Source organism: Manis javanica, chromosome 10 (genome assembly GCF_040802235.1).
Source record: "Manis javanica isolate MJ-LG chromosome 10, MJ_LKY, whole genome shotgun sequence".
Lineage (NCBI taxonomy): Eukaryota > Metazoa > Chordata > Mammalia > Pholidota > Manidae > Manis > Manis javanica.
Window position 1 is genome coordinate 101,784,507 of NC_133165.1, and position 16,201 is coordinate 101,800,707.

Genomic DNA, 16,201 nt, shown 5'->3' on the forward strand with positions numbered 1-16,201 from the left:
ACCTAAACAGACATTTTTCAACAAAAGACATACAAATCACCAAAAGTCACATGAAAACATGCTCAACACCATAAATCATCAGGGAAATGCAATCAAAACCACAATGAGATACCAGTCAGAATAGCTAGTATCAAAAAGACAGAAAGTAACGAGTGTCAGAGAGGCTGTGAGGAAGAGAGCTCTCGCGCACCGTTGGTGGGAATGTGATTGTTGCAGCCACGACAGAAAACAGTATGGAGGGTCCTCAAAAAATTAAAAAAATAAATATAGGATCCAGCAATTCCACTTCTGGGTATTTATTCAAAGAGAACAAAAATACAATTTAAAAAGACTTGCACCTCTATGTTCATTGCAGCATTATTTACAACAGCCAAGATATGGAAATGACCTAAGTCCCAGTGGATGGATAGATAAAGAAAATGTGGGACACACACACACACACACACACACACACACACACACACACACACACACACTGAAATGTTACTCAGCTATTAAGAAGAATAAAATCTTTTTCTTGTGACAACATGGATGGACCTCAAGAGTATTATGGTAGGTGAAATAAGTCAGACAGAAAAAGACAAATAATCTATGATTTCACTTACATCTGACATCTTAAAAAAAACACAGATACAAAGAACATTTGGTTATTGGCAGAGGGGAGGGGGTTGGGGGTGGGCAAAATGAGTGAAAGAAATCAAGAGTACAAACTTCCTGTTATAAGTAAGTTATGGAAATGTAATGTACAGCATGGGGACTGTAGTTAATAATATTATATTGCAAATTTGAAAGTTACTAAGAAAGTAAGTCCTATTTATTCATCAAAAGAAAAAAACATGTAAATTTGTATGGTGACAGAAGATAAATAGACTTCATGTAATGATCATTATGTAACACATACAAATGTCAAATCATTATGCTGTATGTCTGAAACTAATATAATGTTGTATCTCAATTATACTATAATAATAAAAAACGTAATCTCCAGCCCTACACTAGACCTAGTATGTCAGAATGTCTAAGGGTGAGGCCCAAGAATGGTATCTGAAAGAAGTTCTCCTGGCACTTAAAAATAAAAATGGTAAAACCAGGTGATATTTGAACCTACTCAGGTTGGGAAAACCCTTCTGTAGATTAGGACATCTCAAACTTTAATCTGATTCAGTCTGGAATGGGGCCTGAGACTCTGCATTTCCAAAAAAGCTCCAAGGTTCTGTAGCTCTCTGGGGACCACACTTTGGGTAGCAAAGGTTCAGGGGATACAAATGAAAGAATGGGTGGCCTTTCTCTAAAATCTGCTAAGGACTGTACCTGAAATCTACCAGCAGACGGGGACCTTATTTACAAGTCCCTCTCCTCTTACCAGGTCACTTTCTTCAGGGCAGGTTTGGGTCTTTGTCAATTCTCTATCTCAACTCAGTGTCCAGTATATTAGGAGTACAATAAAAGGGTTTTGAATTTAATAAATACCATGCTGTCCTTGGGGTGCAAGCTGTGAAGGAAACTGAAGGTGAGACATTGCTATAATGCCGGCCTTCTGCCACCTCCAGTCATAAATTCCAATTGGATGGGGTCCAATGTGAAGCTGTGTGTTACCCAAGCCTGCTCTGTAGGGGGTAGAGTCGAAGCAGGCCTCTGGAATATTAATAATTCTGAGCACTGACCACAGCTATGATACTTACAGACCCATGGCGCACAGGGGATAGCCCGAGGTTGCTCATGCAGCTATAGACTCCAAGGACTTCCCGTGCTCCAAATGGAGCAGGTATAGTGTCCAACATTGCCAAAAGCCTTAACGGTTCATTAGCTTTTACTATACAGAAATGCGCCAGGCCTGGTGCTAAAATGACATGACAAAGCACATTTGCCAGCAATGGTCAAAGGAAAAAGCTCTGCTCTCTGGGCTTCTGGGCTGCTGCTTAAGCATTTGAAACAGGGGAAAAATACCTCTGTCTCTCCATTGGGAGGCCCAGACTGGTTGGAATCTGACAAGGACTTATAACTTCAGGAACTTTGTTCAGGGGTTTGGTTTCTTCCCCTGGATTCCCCCTGCATGCTGATGGATGTTTTCTTCCTGAATATTTTTTGATACTTTGACTATTTGTGTGGTTTGTGAGTTACATATTGGGAGGGGATCAGGAGAGAGAAAGGAGCCGAGAGAGAGCACGAAAGAAGCAGAGAGAGATACACAGAGAAACAAAGAAAGAGGGGAAAGAAGAAGAAAAAGAAATACAATTGTAAGTAAATGGAAAAGAGCAGGGTGGAAAGTCAGGCAAGGATAGAGGGTAGTAGGACCCCAGGTCAGACCTCACCCTTCTTTTTGGTTCCTTATACTCAAGGATGGTGGAAGCACCCTTCAAAGAGTATTTACAAAGTACCCCCCTTACGTCCTATAGGAAGCACATAACTAACACCTTTGGTCTCACCCTTTACCCCTAATAACTCCTTGCCCACTCTCACCATGAAATCTCGCCCCAGTATTTCTTTCACTTTCCATCAGTCTGGCTCAGGGGCGCTTCCATTTTATGGTAATTTATGGTAAATGCCAATTTATGGAACAACTTTTCAGTGGTTGGAGTAATTAAGATCTCGTCTCTGAGCAAGTTTGATGATTATAATACCATTGTCTGTATTCACTCCACTATGCACTAGACCTCTCACACTCACTTACTGCTCATCACAAGTTTGTACCCCATCTGTCCTAACCCCCACCTGCAACCCCTGGTAACCACCAGCTTATTCTCTGTTTTTACAAATTTGGCTAAAGGAAATTATAATTATGTGACCAGGTAGAGGTACTAATTATCACTACAATACAATCATATTACAGTATATACATGTTTGAAGTCAACACACTGTGCAACTTAAATTTAAGATGTATAGTAATTATAGTGATTTACTTAACAGTAAAGTAACGTTAGATGTCAAATTTCAATAAAAGAAAAGCTTTCTGAGGCTATTAGAGCCCCACTTAAACTCTTTAAGATTCTGCCTTCTGTTCATTTCTCTGTAAGATTTCATCCGGTGCTTCTGACCCCTCCCCACTCCATCCAAGGTCAGGATCCCATGTTAAAATAGCTTTGGAAAGCTACTAAAATTTTGAGCCCTTGACCCAGATGATTCTGATCCACAGGACAGTATGAGAACTTAAGGCCAGCGCTTCAGGCTTCCCAAATTCTTTCTTCTTCAAGACCCTGCTCAAAAGATCAGACACTCCCCACCCTCAACACATAGTGTCATGTCCAGAGCCTCGGCCATATGCTGACACATATCACTGCAACTCTCCAGCCATACACTTTCTCATCTAAAAGCAGGAGACAGCACCTAAGCCAGTAATGGGAACAGGGACGGTATAGGTAACATACTAGCCAGCCTGGTGGAAATTAGGGGAGGCTAGAGGCTGCATATTCTGATTAAGGGGACAGCTGCTTCTCTGTCACAGTCAACTGTGGCTGGGTGGGCATGCCACCCTGAGATGACAAATAACTCTGAATTTTTCAGGAATGCCAGAAATCTGGATTTTTATGTAAATTTTTCTGGTTTTTAAATTCCAGGTAAAACTTTATTAAGGGGCCAAGCCAAATATATGCAGGGGTCCCATTCAGGCCATGAGTCCATATTTGCAACCTCCAGACTAAGACTAGGGATCGCTAGGGTTGCCTACAGCATAGTGATTCTGGGATATGTTGACACTCAACCTCCCTGGCTTGATAGTTGTTTTGTCACTGGTTGGAGCTTCTCTGCTGTTCCTGTTCCTTTCCAGAAAATCCAAAGTTTCTGACTGCCCTCCAGCTCTAATAAAGGGGAACCTCATTGCTGTCAGGCTCTCAACCTTTAGCACACATCAAAACCACCCAGAAGGATGGTTAAAACAGATGGCCAGGCCCCACCCCCAAAGTTGCTCACTTGGGAGGTCTGAGGTAGGGCCTGAGAATCTGCACTTCTAACCGGATCCCTGGCAGTGCTGATGCTGCCAGTCCAGGGCCGGTCAGCACTTTGAGAGCCACTGCTATAGTGCATTGCTCACTCTCTACCATGTTTTCTTTCTCCTTAGAGCAGTACTTAGACCTTAGCTTCACTTGCATTCCCCAGTCACTTCATACAGCAGTTACTCGGAGCTTTCCATTGTGACAATCATAACTGTCATTTCGAGTGTTTACTGTGTGCCAGCCATTTACCTAAGCCCATACCATATTAACTCTAATCTTCACTGTGACCCTTTTAGGAAGGCATTGTCACCCCTGATTTCTACATGAAGGGACTGAAGCCCAGAGAAGTTACATAACTTGCCCAAAGACACATAGTTAGTGAGTAGCCGAGCCAGATTCCAAGCCCAAAATGTATGACTCCAAGGCCCATAGTCTTCATGGACCAAGCTGGGACACTTTTGAGAGTGAGACACTATTCATAATTATGCTTAGACAACAGACAGAAACCAGGACTAGCGTAGGCAAACTAGGACATAAGGTTAACCTAAGTATTCTGTTATGTCCGAGACACTCTACAACTTCGTGAAAGGGAGCCGACTTTGTGGGAGTTGAATTCGCAGCCCAGTGCCTGCTCTCCATGGCAGGAACTCAGCAGATGACTGTGTCCTGCAGTCAGGCATCTGAAGCCTTCCTGGGGAATATAGGCAAGAGTAATAGATAGCCCTGATTGCTGAGACCCTCATGATATAGTTGATGGAAAAAAAGAAAATATATGAAAACTCTTAAATGATCATGCAAAGACTTTAAGAATCTAGGGTTGATTGCAGAGATGGTGACTCCCTCAAGGTTTTATATTTTGAAAGGGAAGTGGAGTTTGAGCTGAGTCTTGAAGACTGAGTACAAGATGGGAAGGCTGGGATTGGGTTTAGCTACAGAAAGACAAAGAGTTTGTGCAGAAGCCAAAGAGAGGCTTAGAAGCATCTATGTGACTGAACGCTATTGGATGTTTTCATTTCATTCCGACCTTTGTAATACAACCTTTACAGGTCTAAACAGAGAAATACCTTTTTGTTTTGTTTTTTCTTGGTTTTGCATACTCAGTCACTATTTTGCACCCACAAACTCCTAGAGGAGCCAGATGCAGGCCTTCCTCCTGAATTGAGGCACAGAAGTACAGAGAAATTTCTGAGGGGAACTGGCCTGTGGTTTTCAAGAACTTCTGCATTTAGGAATTTTGAACAAAATCCTGCCCATCAGAATGGTTTTTACAGTAAAAGGAACAGTTTCTGGGTACTTAGTCCCCCTGATTTATGTAAAAAGAAGGGCAGTTTCATCGTAGTTAGTCTCAGTCCCGCGTGGGAAAATTCTCAATAGCTCAACACTACCCTCTAGTGGGCAAAATGGCAGAGACGGGAATCCGAGAGCTTTCGTGACAACGCCCGCTGAAGACTGGAGAAGAAAGGTGAAAGGAAAGAAACTCAAGTCTTAAATCTGCAGAAGGCCCATAAATTAGTGAATATCCATGTTCCCTAAGAAATAGACAAAAATGCTTCCCTGATAAAAAGGTCTAAGACGGTGCTTCCCATAGAATATACGTTTCTGTTAAGCCCCAGTCCCAGGAGATAACTGTTCACACAGCCCTTCCAAGGGCCCACGGTTAAGTAAGTTAGGAGGCCTCTGCACACCATGTTCCCCAAGCTCCTGTTACAGAATCACAGTGTTTAGTAAAGGCTTGAAGAGTAAAAGATCTGGGAAGTTATGCAGCAATGAAATTCCGTTTCTCACACATATCTGACCACTGAACTTTTTCTGTTTTGTTTTCCCATAAATCCATGTCATCTCCTGGGACAACTGCTTGTGGAGCATACTTTGGACAATGCTAAAGGAAAAAATACAAAGGTTCTTACTGTAAGTTTCCCCATACAGTGAAAGAAGGCCTGTCCCATAGGCTTTGATGGCTCTGCTTGACTTGCAAGAGTAACTCAAGAGTAAACCAACAGAGCTGACTAAGGCACACATGGACAAAAGAACAGGGTGATGACTGAAACCAATAGCTGGTCTATGGTGCCATGGACTGGAAGATCCCACGAGAAGAGAGAGGTCACCCACCCCACCCAGCTCCACACCCCATTGCAGTCTTTACGCAGGACACATAACCTTCGCACACTTCTCCTAAGGGCCATCTCACTCTCTATCAAAGGTCAGCTGAGAAACTGAGGCTTAGTCCAAATGTCCCCTTCTTCAAATTTTCTCATGACTCTAGGCCCCATTTAGTGTCTCCTGTTCTGACCTTCAATTAGATCACCCTTTCATTTATTGACCAAAGGTGTATTAAACACCTGCTATGTGCACAGCATAGTGCTAGGAATACACATCTGAAAAAAACAAAGAGTTCTTTTTTCCGGGAGACAGATGTGAAGAGGGAGCCAGACAGGCTCCATTCTGAGAAAGACCTCAACAGATGAAGACAAAGTAGGCTGGGGATATGTCGTCTTGTAGAACACATCCAACAGGGTTCTCACATGACCACGTGAAGTTCCTAGAACAAAGCCTGGCTCGTTGTAAACACTCCATAGGTATTAGCTGCTGTTGTGGCTGCTATGACTACTATTGCTATTACATATTACATTTGTTTATTTACATTAATATAATTTACTTATTTATATTAATTAATTTATTTACATTTATTTAATTTCATTTTCTCCCCAAATCCCATTTTCATTACTGGGGAACATGGTCTTCTTTTCCAGACTAAACTTTATTCTCATTTTGCTGTCCAAGAAAACAGAAGGGTAAGATGGCCTCTATCCCATGAGTAGTTTAGTTGGTATAATTACTCCTTTACTCAATGACTGGTAAATAGCAAAGCCAACAGCACTTTGTTTTTCTACCTGTAAAACAATGCTACCAATAACTCTCCTTTTAGCTGAATTCATTGATTCATCAATTCCTTCCTTCATTCATTCAACCAGTATTATGGAATTTCCATTATGTGCCAGACTGTGCTAGGGACAGGGAACATAGTAATAAAAAGGATAGATAGGGTCTCTGCCCTTCTGGAGTTTTCTGTGTCCCAGAAAGAGGGGGCACAGAAAGATTGGGAGAAGATGTGGGAGAAGATTTAAATGAAATTATGATTTGTGAATACATTTTGTGACACATGGGGCTGGTGAACATAGAGAATTATTATAATTTAATAACTCATCAACAGTGCTACTGTCCAACTTGGCCTCCAATCTCCAGAGTGGAGAATAATGTTGTGTTTACTTGGCATGGTGCCTGGTTTCATAGGCACCTTCAGAAATGCCTGCTGAATGGATTAATGGGTGGAAGAATTAATTAGAAGTATTATTGCTGAAATTGCATTTGCTCTATAAATGGTAACCATGAGTGAAAAGTAGGGGATCAACGAGTTCCTGTTACATGATAAATATGACATTGTGTACTTTATAATCATTGTCCCCCAGCAACAGAGTATTTGGTATCACATTCCCATTTTAGAGATGAGAAAAAATGAAGTTCAGGGAGATTAACTTGTCCCGGGCTTCAAACTGTAAGCACAGATAGTAAAGGAACAAGTGGTTTGAGGACGCACTCATACCTTCCTTCTCCTTTACAGGGAAATTTCATTCTTTCCACAGATCCCATTTTCATTATTGGGGAACATGGTCTTCTTTTCCAGACTACACTAAGTGAGAATGAATAAGGGGATGAGTTCTAGCTAATGTGTTGCAGCTGGAGATGGGTACCATGACTATTAGCTGAAATTAGTGCAATCGTTAGCAGCACCAGCCTAATGTGAACCCAGGGCATCCCTGATAATGCAGTCTTGACTTCCTTCCAACATTTTCCGAATAAAGAGGAACAAACAACACATTTCCTTAACACCCAAAGGCCAAGAGTGTTTGTGCTGAGTGGACTTGATGCAGAACTTGGTCATACAATAACAGGGCCAGAGGGAGCCTGAAAGTCACCTACTGTGTACCTGACACTGTTTATTTACCTTCTACTCCATCCCACATGCCCACTAGCCTATACTCCCACACCCTTAGCATTGGAGGACTCCTTCATGCTTGGGGAAGCCAAGTTGCTCTTTAGAATGAACTGATTGGAAAGGCAACTATATGTTGAGCTGAAACCTGCTTCAGGAAGCTTCTCCTCATTGGTTTTAATTTTGGTGTCACCCAGAAATCTGATTTGCTATTCACATGATTAGTGTAGTCATACTGCTCTTATAATACTTGTCGTACCACACACTTACTTGGCAATAATATCTGTGAAATCATAGGCTTGATGTGTTAGTTCTATTTTTTCTAATAAATAGTAATTCTATTACCAATGTATTATTAATTATATGTATTATTTTTCTAATATATTATCAATCAACATTATTATTAATGTTGATTAGTATATTAATGGTGGTATGGCTATCTCATTTTGGGAAATATCATACATCTCCCTTCTCTATACAATCTCCCTTAGTCACAGGGGATACATTCCAAGACCCCTAGCGGATGCCTGAAACTGCAAAACCACTGACTGCTAGACCCCATATATATTATGATGTTTTTCCTACATATACATACATATGATAAAGTTCAATTTATAAGTTAGGCACAGTAAGAGATTAACAACAATAACTCATAATAAAATAGAATAATTATGACAATATACTGTAATAAAATTTATGTGAATGTGGTCTCTCAAAATATCTTACTGTATTGTACTCACCCTTCTGGTGAGATGCCCATGTGATGAAGTGAGGTGAATGACATTATTGACCTCCTAACTATGCATAAGAAAGAGAATCATCTGCTTCCAAGACTGAGGTTGACCTCAGGTAACAGTAACCACAGAAAAGAGGGGATTACTATATATAGTACTTGAAAAAAAACCACATTTTTCATCAGAACCAGCATCTCAATACTTTCAAACATCTAACATTATGTAAAATTAATTTACTACCCTGATTATTTGCTACCAACTTGTCTATATGTCTATTTAGATTTGAGGAGGCCAGTCTCATAAAATTCTCTCATTGTATATGCTTGATTTTATTAATACAATATGTATTTTCATTAGCTTTCCTGGCACTCAAGCTATTGTGTGTATTTCTAAAGAGTTCACTGGTCCTTAACATCCTTAAGCCTTATTTTATCCACATGTTGTTTTATCATCCTCTCCCTTTTTGTTCATTGTTTTATGTTTTGTTTTCCAGTAACAAATGCCCTTTTCCCCCAGCTTTATTGAGAAATAATTGACATTATATGAGTTCAAAGTGTACAACATATTCATTTGATATACCTATATATTGCAAAATGATTACCACCATAACATTAGCTAACATCTCCATCACATAGCTATTATTTCTTTTTTGTGGTGAGAACATTTAAAATCTACTCTCCAAGCATTTCAAATCTAAAACAAAGTATTGTTAACTGTAATACTTACGGTGTACATTAGATCTCCAAAACTTATTTCTCTTATAGCTGTAAGTTTGTACCCATTGACCAGCATCTCCCACTTCCCCTATCCCCATCAACCTTGGAACCAGCCTTTTCATCTCTGTTTCTGTGAGTTTAACTTTTTTAGATCCTACATACAAGTGGTATCATACAGTGATCACCTTTCTCTTCCTGATTTACTTCACCTAGTATAATGCCACATTGAAGAAGATACAAGTAAATGTAAGGATATCCCATGTTCATGGATAGGAAGAATTAATATTATTAAAATATCCATACTACCCAGAGCCAACTATTGATTCAATTCAATCCCTTTCAAAATTCCAATGGCACTTTTCACAGGAATAGAAAATTAATTATAAAATTTCTATGAAACTGTAGAAGACTTTGGATAGCTAAAGTAATTCTGAGGAAGAAGAACTAAGGTAGAAGAATCACACTTACTGATTTGAAACTAGACTACCAAGCTACAGTGATCCAAACAGTATGGTACTAGGATAAAAATCAGCACAGAGACCAGTGGAACAGAATCAAGACCCCAGAAATAAACACTCACATGTATGGTCAACTAATACTTGACAAGGGTGCCAAGGATACTCAGTGAAGCAAGTATAGTGTCTTCAATAACTGGTGCAGGGAAAACTAGATGTTCACAAGTAGAAGAATGAAACTGGGCCTCTGTCTTACACCATACACAAAAAGTAACCTGAAATGGATTAAAGACTTAAACATAAGACCTGAAAATGTAAAACTCCTAGAAGAAAACAAAGGGATAAAGCTCTTTGATTTGACACCAAAAGCCCAAGCCATAAAGGCAAACATAAACAGGTGGGACTACATCGAACTAAAAAGCTTTTGTACTGCAAAAGAAACAATCAACAAAATGCAAAGAAAACCTACAGAATGGGAGAAATTATTTGCAAATCATCTATCTGATAAGGAATTGATTCAAAAAAAGTTTGCTAATCCAAAACTCAATATTTAAAAAAAAACACAAATAATCTAATTAAAAAATGGGCAAAGGACCTAAAAGGATATTTCTCCAAAAAAGAGGTACAAATGGCCAATAAATACGTGAAAAGGTGTTCAACATCACTAATCATCAGGGAGATAAAAGCAAAACAAAAGCAAGATATCATCTCACACCTATTAGAATGACTACCATCAAAAAGACAATAGAAAACAAGTATTGGTGAGGATGCAGAGAAAGGGAAAGCTTGTGTATTGTTGGTGGGAATGCAAAGTAGTGCTGCCACTAGAGAAACCAGGATGGAGGTTTTGAATTACCATTTGATCCAGCAAATATATATCAATTTGGGCCATATATCCAAAGGAAATAAAGCCAGGATTCTTGAAGAGACATGTACACTCCCATGTCCTTTGTAGCATTACTGACAATTGCCAAGATATGAAACAACCTGTGTCATTGATAGATGAATGAATAAGGAAGATGTGGTATACACACACACACACACACACACACACACACACACACACACATGCACACAGTAGAATGTTATTCAGCTACATGGAAGAAGGAAATCCTGCCAATTGCAACAACATAGATGGACCTTTTTAATTTTTTTGGAACCAAGTATGAGAGTTTGCACTGGTCCTTAGTATATTTCATCTTGGCCTATCAAGTTAACCTTTAAAGGTGCTTATTGATTCTGATTCTGTTACCCAAAATATTTATTCTCTCTCCTAGCATCTAGCCATTGATAGATTTGATAAACATGCATTCTCTTATCATTCTGCATCTTCAATCAAATCATTTACATGCATGTAGCCTTAGAAACTTGCTTCCACATTGATATTAATCCATCAATCATCTTACTTTGGACACTGGTTTCTATAATCAAATCTGTAGTTCTTCATTATTAATCCCCTGGGGACTTTTGTAATTTAGTATGGCTAATGTAATACTCTGGTAATTACTTTTGAACTTGATATGCACACTTATTATTTTTGTTAAGGTTATTAAACAATTCTTAAAGACCACTCACCTCTGGATGTTATTATAAGGTTTGTTGAGTACCTAATTATCCATTCATTCAGCCAAACACTTGACATATATGGAGCATTTTAATACAACCAACTCAAAATGATAGGTATTACTGTTCTTAAGATACAGAGGAGGAGTTCCTGAAAGGTTATAAACCATCAAAGTAACCCATGTAGTAAGTGAAGAAGCTAAGATTCAAGTGCAGTTCTGTCTGATATCAAAGCACAGTTCATTTCTGTTCTAAAATGGGTAAGCTCAGGATGGAAATCGGGTTTGGACAGATGGGCATGTCAGCTCTCGAGTTTACTCAGTAGAATGTCTGCATTGCAAAGCTAATATGTAACAGCTATCCTAAAAAAAAATAATAACATATCTTCTGTCAAGGGCTTTGAATTGGAAACACTGAAAAATTTTAGTCACATAATCTGCACAGAAGAGAGGCTTCTATAGAAGTGGAGATTAGTCATACTTTGACCTTGTGAGGAGTCTCAGTGTGCAAGCTAGAAGCAGAGGGCAACATCAAAACTATTGTGCATTAGTTTTGCACATTAGAGTGAGACTTCTAAAGGCTGGTGTGCTAAGCCAGAAAGCAGAATTCAAAATGAGGTCATCTGTGGTTTTTATTGGGGCAAAATTCCATAGGAAGAACAAACGTGCTCTAGAATGATCCCCCAACCCTGTAGCTGATGCTGCTATTCTTGCTTCTACTGAATGAGTAACACAGTATTGCCATCGCTCTAACCACTGGACTTACCAGTGACATTCATGGACACATAAGCAATCCAGCTTTTTTTTTCCTTAAGAGCTGCTGTCCCAGAAACAGGGCTGCATACTTCACCCCATCCTACAGAGGCTACAGAGGGCCAATCAGCATGGCAACTGTTTCAAAGTGAGATAGGAGACTGATGGCTCCCAAAGGAAAGACAGACCAGTGGCTGTGCCATACGGACTTCAGTTCCTGGACATTCACTCCTTTGGGAGAGAGTTGAGATGGCTGCTTTTCAATGGGTATAGCCTCCCTACAACCTTGGCCTTATTTCCCAGCTCTTAGAGGGTGGGTAGCAAGCAAACTTTTCCAGTACAACGCTGTGATTCTAGGTGCCAATAGTGCACTTGGCCATGGAGCTGTTGCAGGAAGCCTCTGGGGGAGCCTCTCTGTTTTTGCGTGGTTATGAGTTGCTAGGTCCAGGATAACCTGGGACAGGCTTCATTGCTCACCAAAGTCCTTAAATGAAGTGCTTCACCGAGGGAACACAGGGTAAGCTTGCCCAGCTTTTCTCTTGGGGTTGGCAAAGCCAACTGCGTAGCTGCCATGTCAAAGACCTCATGCAAAGTATGTCCAGCTGAAAGCATGGAACGACTTGGTCAGACCAGATGGCTGGGCAGTGTAGGAGGGAGCCAGTCATCGACCAATGCTTATTTAAGGTAATCTGAAACATTTTTTAATAATAATTTCATTAAAAAACTTTACACCTGCTTCTAAACAGAGGAGCCAAGTCTACATAACTACAGAGAATTTCATTACATTGGAAGCCGTCTTGCACATGTTTTCTTCTGTGGTCGAGTAACTATGCTCCCAGGAGTGATCGAGTCAGGACATCTCAGGATGCACTGCATCAGTGATACCAGGGCCAGCCTGGATCCTCAGAGAACCTGGAATCCATAATGTGATCTGCTTGATTGCTGGAACAACCTGAAGCCCCTCCCGCAGCCCCAGGGAAAGAAAGTCTTGGGCCAGCCTCCCTCTGGGTGTGGTCCCTCCACACAATGACATGATCTTCCCTGCTTTGACTGGAGGCCTCTGAAGCCACCATGTCTTGACAATGGCTATCTGGCTCAGAGAACTTTCTTTATTTGGCCTATGGCTGTTGGTATTTGGGGTTATGTATCTGTCCTCAGCCAAACAAGAAGGGCAGTCTGTCCCCACAGACCCCCTGATGCCAGTGGAGATTAGGGTATGCTTGGAAGGCATCCACGCAACACAGTGGGGGAAATCATTGTGCGGCTGCTATGACGCCTTCCCCACCTCTGGCTGGGATTATTACCACAACCTGATGGTCTCCCTGCTTCTTCCCCTCTGGTCCCTTCAGTCTGTTCTCCACACAGCAGCCAAAGTCATGCTGTTCAGACCTGAGTTTCTGGACCTAAGGGCTGAACATTCAGATCCTGGCACGACTCTGCTCAGAACCTTCCAAAGGTCCACACCTGGCTCAGAGTAAATTGGAAGCCAAAGTCCTCACAAGCAGCTGTGAGGTCTCACTGAGTCTAACCTCACCTCCAACTGCTCTTCTCTTTCGCCTGCCTGCTCAGCCACGCCAGCATCCTTGCTCCTCCTCGGGGCCCTCATGCTCACCCTTTCTTTGCCTGACTGCATGGCTTGCTCCCTCACATCCTCTAGACTTGCTCCAGTGTGATCCGCTCAGCATGACCTTCCCCGTCCTCTCCTAGCCTTCCTAACCTGCTAGCGTCCCCTCCTCCACTTCCCTGCTTAATTTTTCACCCTAGCATTTGTCAGTGTCAAACATACCATAAAGTTCACTTATTTATTTCATTTATCATTTGTCTCTTCGGGACAATCTCTGGGAGCAAGGATTGTGTCTAATTTGTTCCCTGTAGAATCTCCAAGATCTAAAGAGGGTCTGATATATGATAAGCACTCAGTGCATATATGTTCATTAAGTGAATTACATTATTTAATCCTTTCAACAAATTTGTGAAGCTAATACACAAAAAACGGTGGCTATGTCTATTCCACCGTTGAAGAAAATAAGTCTTAGAGAGGTTAAGTAACTTGCCCAAGGTCACATTGACAGTCATTGATGTTTCTTTGGCCTCATCACTTACTGCAGGGCACTGTGACATGGTTTCTTCTGCCGTAATACTGTGTCCCTAAAACCAGCCTTCAGGTACAGCCCTGCCACCTCTAATGATCCCTTCTCCCTTCCACACCGATTCCTACAGACTGAAGTTATCAGCATTCCCACCAGCATTTCTCTTAGCCTTCCAAAGTAGAAAACGATACTTTCCCATGTTATGAATCACTCTCTGCCCACAGTGGACCAATGAAATAAGACTTTAGCTGGCCCAGTCAGATACTAAAGAGAAATCCTAGAAATCAGAACATTCTGAGTAGACTTTCTATAGCATATTGGGTATGATATGTACCTTATAAAGCTTTCTTATTGTGTGTTCTTGCTGACTCCTTCAGGTAAGAACTTTGACCCTGGACCCAGAAAGTCCTAATTCAAATCCCAGCTGTGCTATATGCTAGCTGTGGACCAAAAGAAATCTACTTAAATATCTCTTTGACAAGATGTCTTAATCTATAAAATCATCCTTAATGCAGAGGGTGACTGTAAGGAGTGAATGAGATACATTCATGAAGCATTGGTGAATCTGATAGAATGCACAGAACATTTAGGTATAATAAGGAGATGGTAACATTTTTTTCAAGAGTAGGCATCTAAAGAGGTTCACCTGAGCCAAGTGGCTTGTTGCTATTCCATAGCCACAGCTTTACTCTTGATTCCACAAACTACCTAATAGACAAATCCTATATCAATACATTGGCCCAAGTTAGAATGTGACTTAATTCATTATTATGGCTAAAAGCAACAGGAAATCATTCAATCACAAATAAACCAAAAAACTTCAGTTAACAAACTTCCTCTATGTCCATTTAATTACTAAGTTATAAGTTAAAAAAAAATGTCCCCAGGGATCTTACCAGTATATTTGTGGAAATAAACACCTATATGGGAAACAAAAATTAAGAGTATTCTACAGTAAGTGGATATAGCCAAGAACACAGTAATGGCCACCAGCTCTAGAAGGGTAGAGATCTTTCTCAGAAAAAGTAGTCAAGGAGGTCTCAGAATGGAGGTCATACTTTGGGCTGACCTTACATATGAACTGGATCTGAATAGGTGGCAGGAAAGAAGATGTGTCATTGGAGGAATAGGTTAAAAGGTGAGGCTTTAAAGGGAGGTCAGAAGCTAGAGGGCCGTGAATAACAGTTGAAAAACTCTGGCCTTGATCCTATAAAAAATGGGGAACTGGATCAATATTTAAGAATATATGAATGGCCTGGAGTCAAAGGAACTTGGCATGTTGGAGCTGGAAGGGACCTCATCCAGGTCAGCCTCCACCTGGGACTGAGGAGGGAACCAAGGCCCAGAGAAATGAAATGACTTTGTCAGTCAATCAATGATGAGACCGGAACTTCAGCTCAGGTGTCTGATCCCTAGTCTGGTGGTCTCTTTACCATGTCATCTTCTAGAGGGACAGCACATCCATGGCTCATTTCTTAGGTCATAAAACCAAGAAAGTCATATATCTCCTCACATGTGAATAAGCCATAAATGTGCAGTGCATACTTCCTATTGCTAAATTTTAAAATAAGCCTTACATGGTCTGAGAGAATTAAGTCCAGTATTCTAGTGAGCAAAAGAGAGCAGTAAGAGTTAACACAGGCATCTATACTTGCTTTTCCAATAGTCTGAAATCAAATGATACCTTTCACATTTGCTCCACTTTCCCTTCAAATTCCACTTCTTCCCCTCACCAGTAAACAAAAGGTCCTAATGCCAGGCCCTGTCCACACCATGTCTGAGTCTTGCAACTAGGTCTTGGCTTGCCAACAGCCAAGCATTCTCTTTAGAAACTAGAACTGATTAGTCCTTGATTAGAATAAAATTTGTTTTTATAATTCACATCTTGAAATAAAATTTAAACTTCTTGGTGTATTGAGAGGAGCCAAATAATAAATTGATAGTGAAACTGTTGTCCCTCCATAGGGCCCA

General features: G+C 40.7%; 2 long non-coding RNA genes across 2 annotated transcripts in view; one reads left to right on the forward strand and one right to left on the reverse strand.

The window, feature by feature from the left end:
• LOC140843633 (uncharacterized) overlaps positions 1-16,201 on the reverse strand; it is an 89,632-nt gene that overhangs the window by 31,372 nt on the left and 42,059 nt on the right. The window lies entirely within an intron of this gene.
• LOC118970312 (uncharacterized) overlaps positions 1,068-16,201 on the forward strand; it is a 22,030-nt gene continuing 6,896 nt past the window's right edge. The window contains exon 1 of the long non-coding RNA XR_005058219.2: positions 1,068-5,837. This is a non-coding gene — a long non-coding RNA (uncharacterized lncRNA). The remainder of the gene's footprint in view (positions 5,838-16,201) is intronic.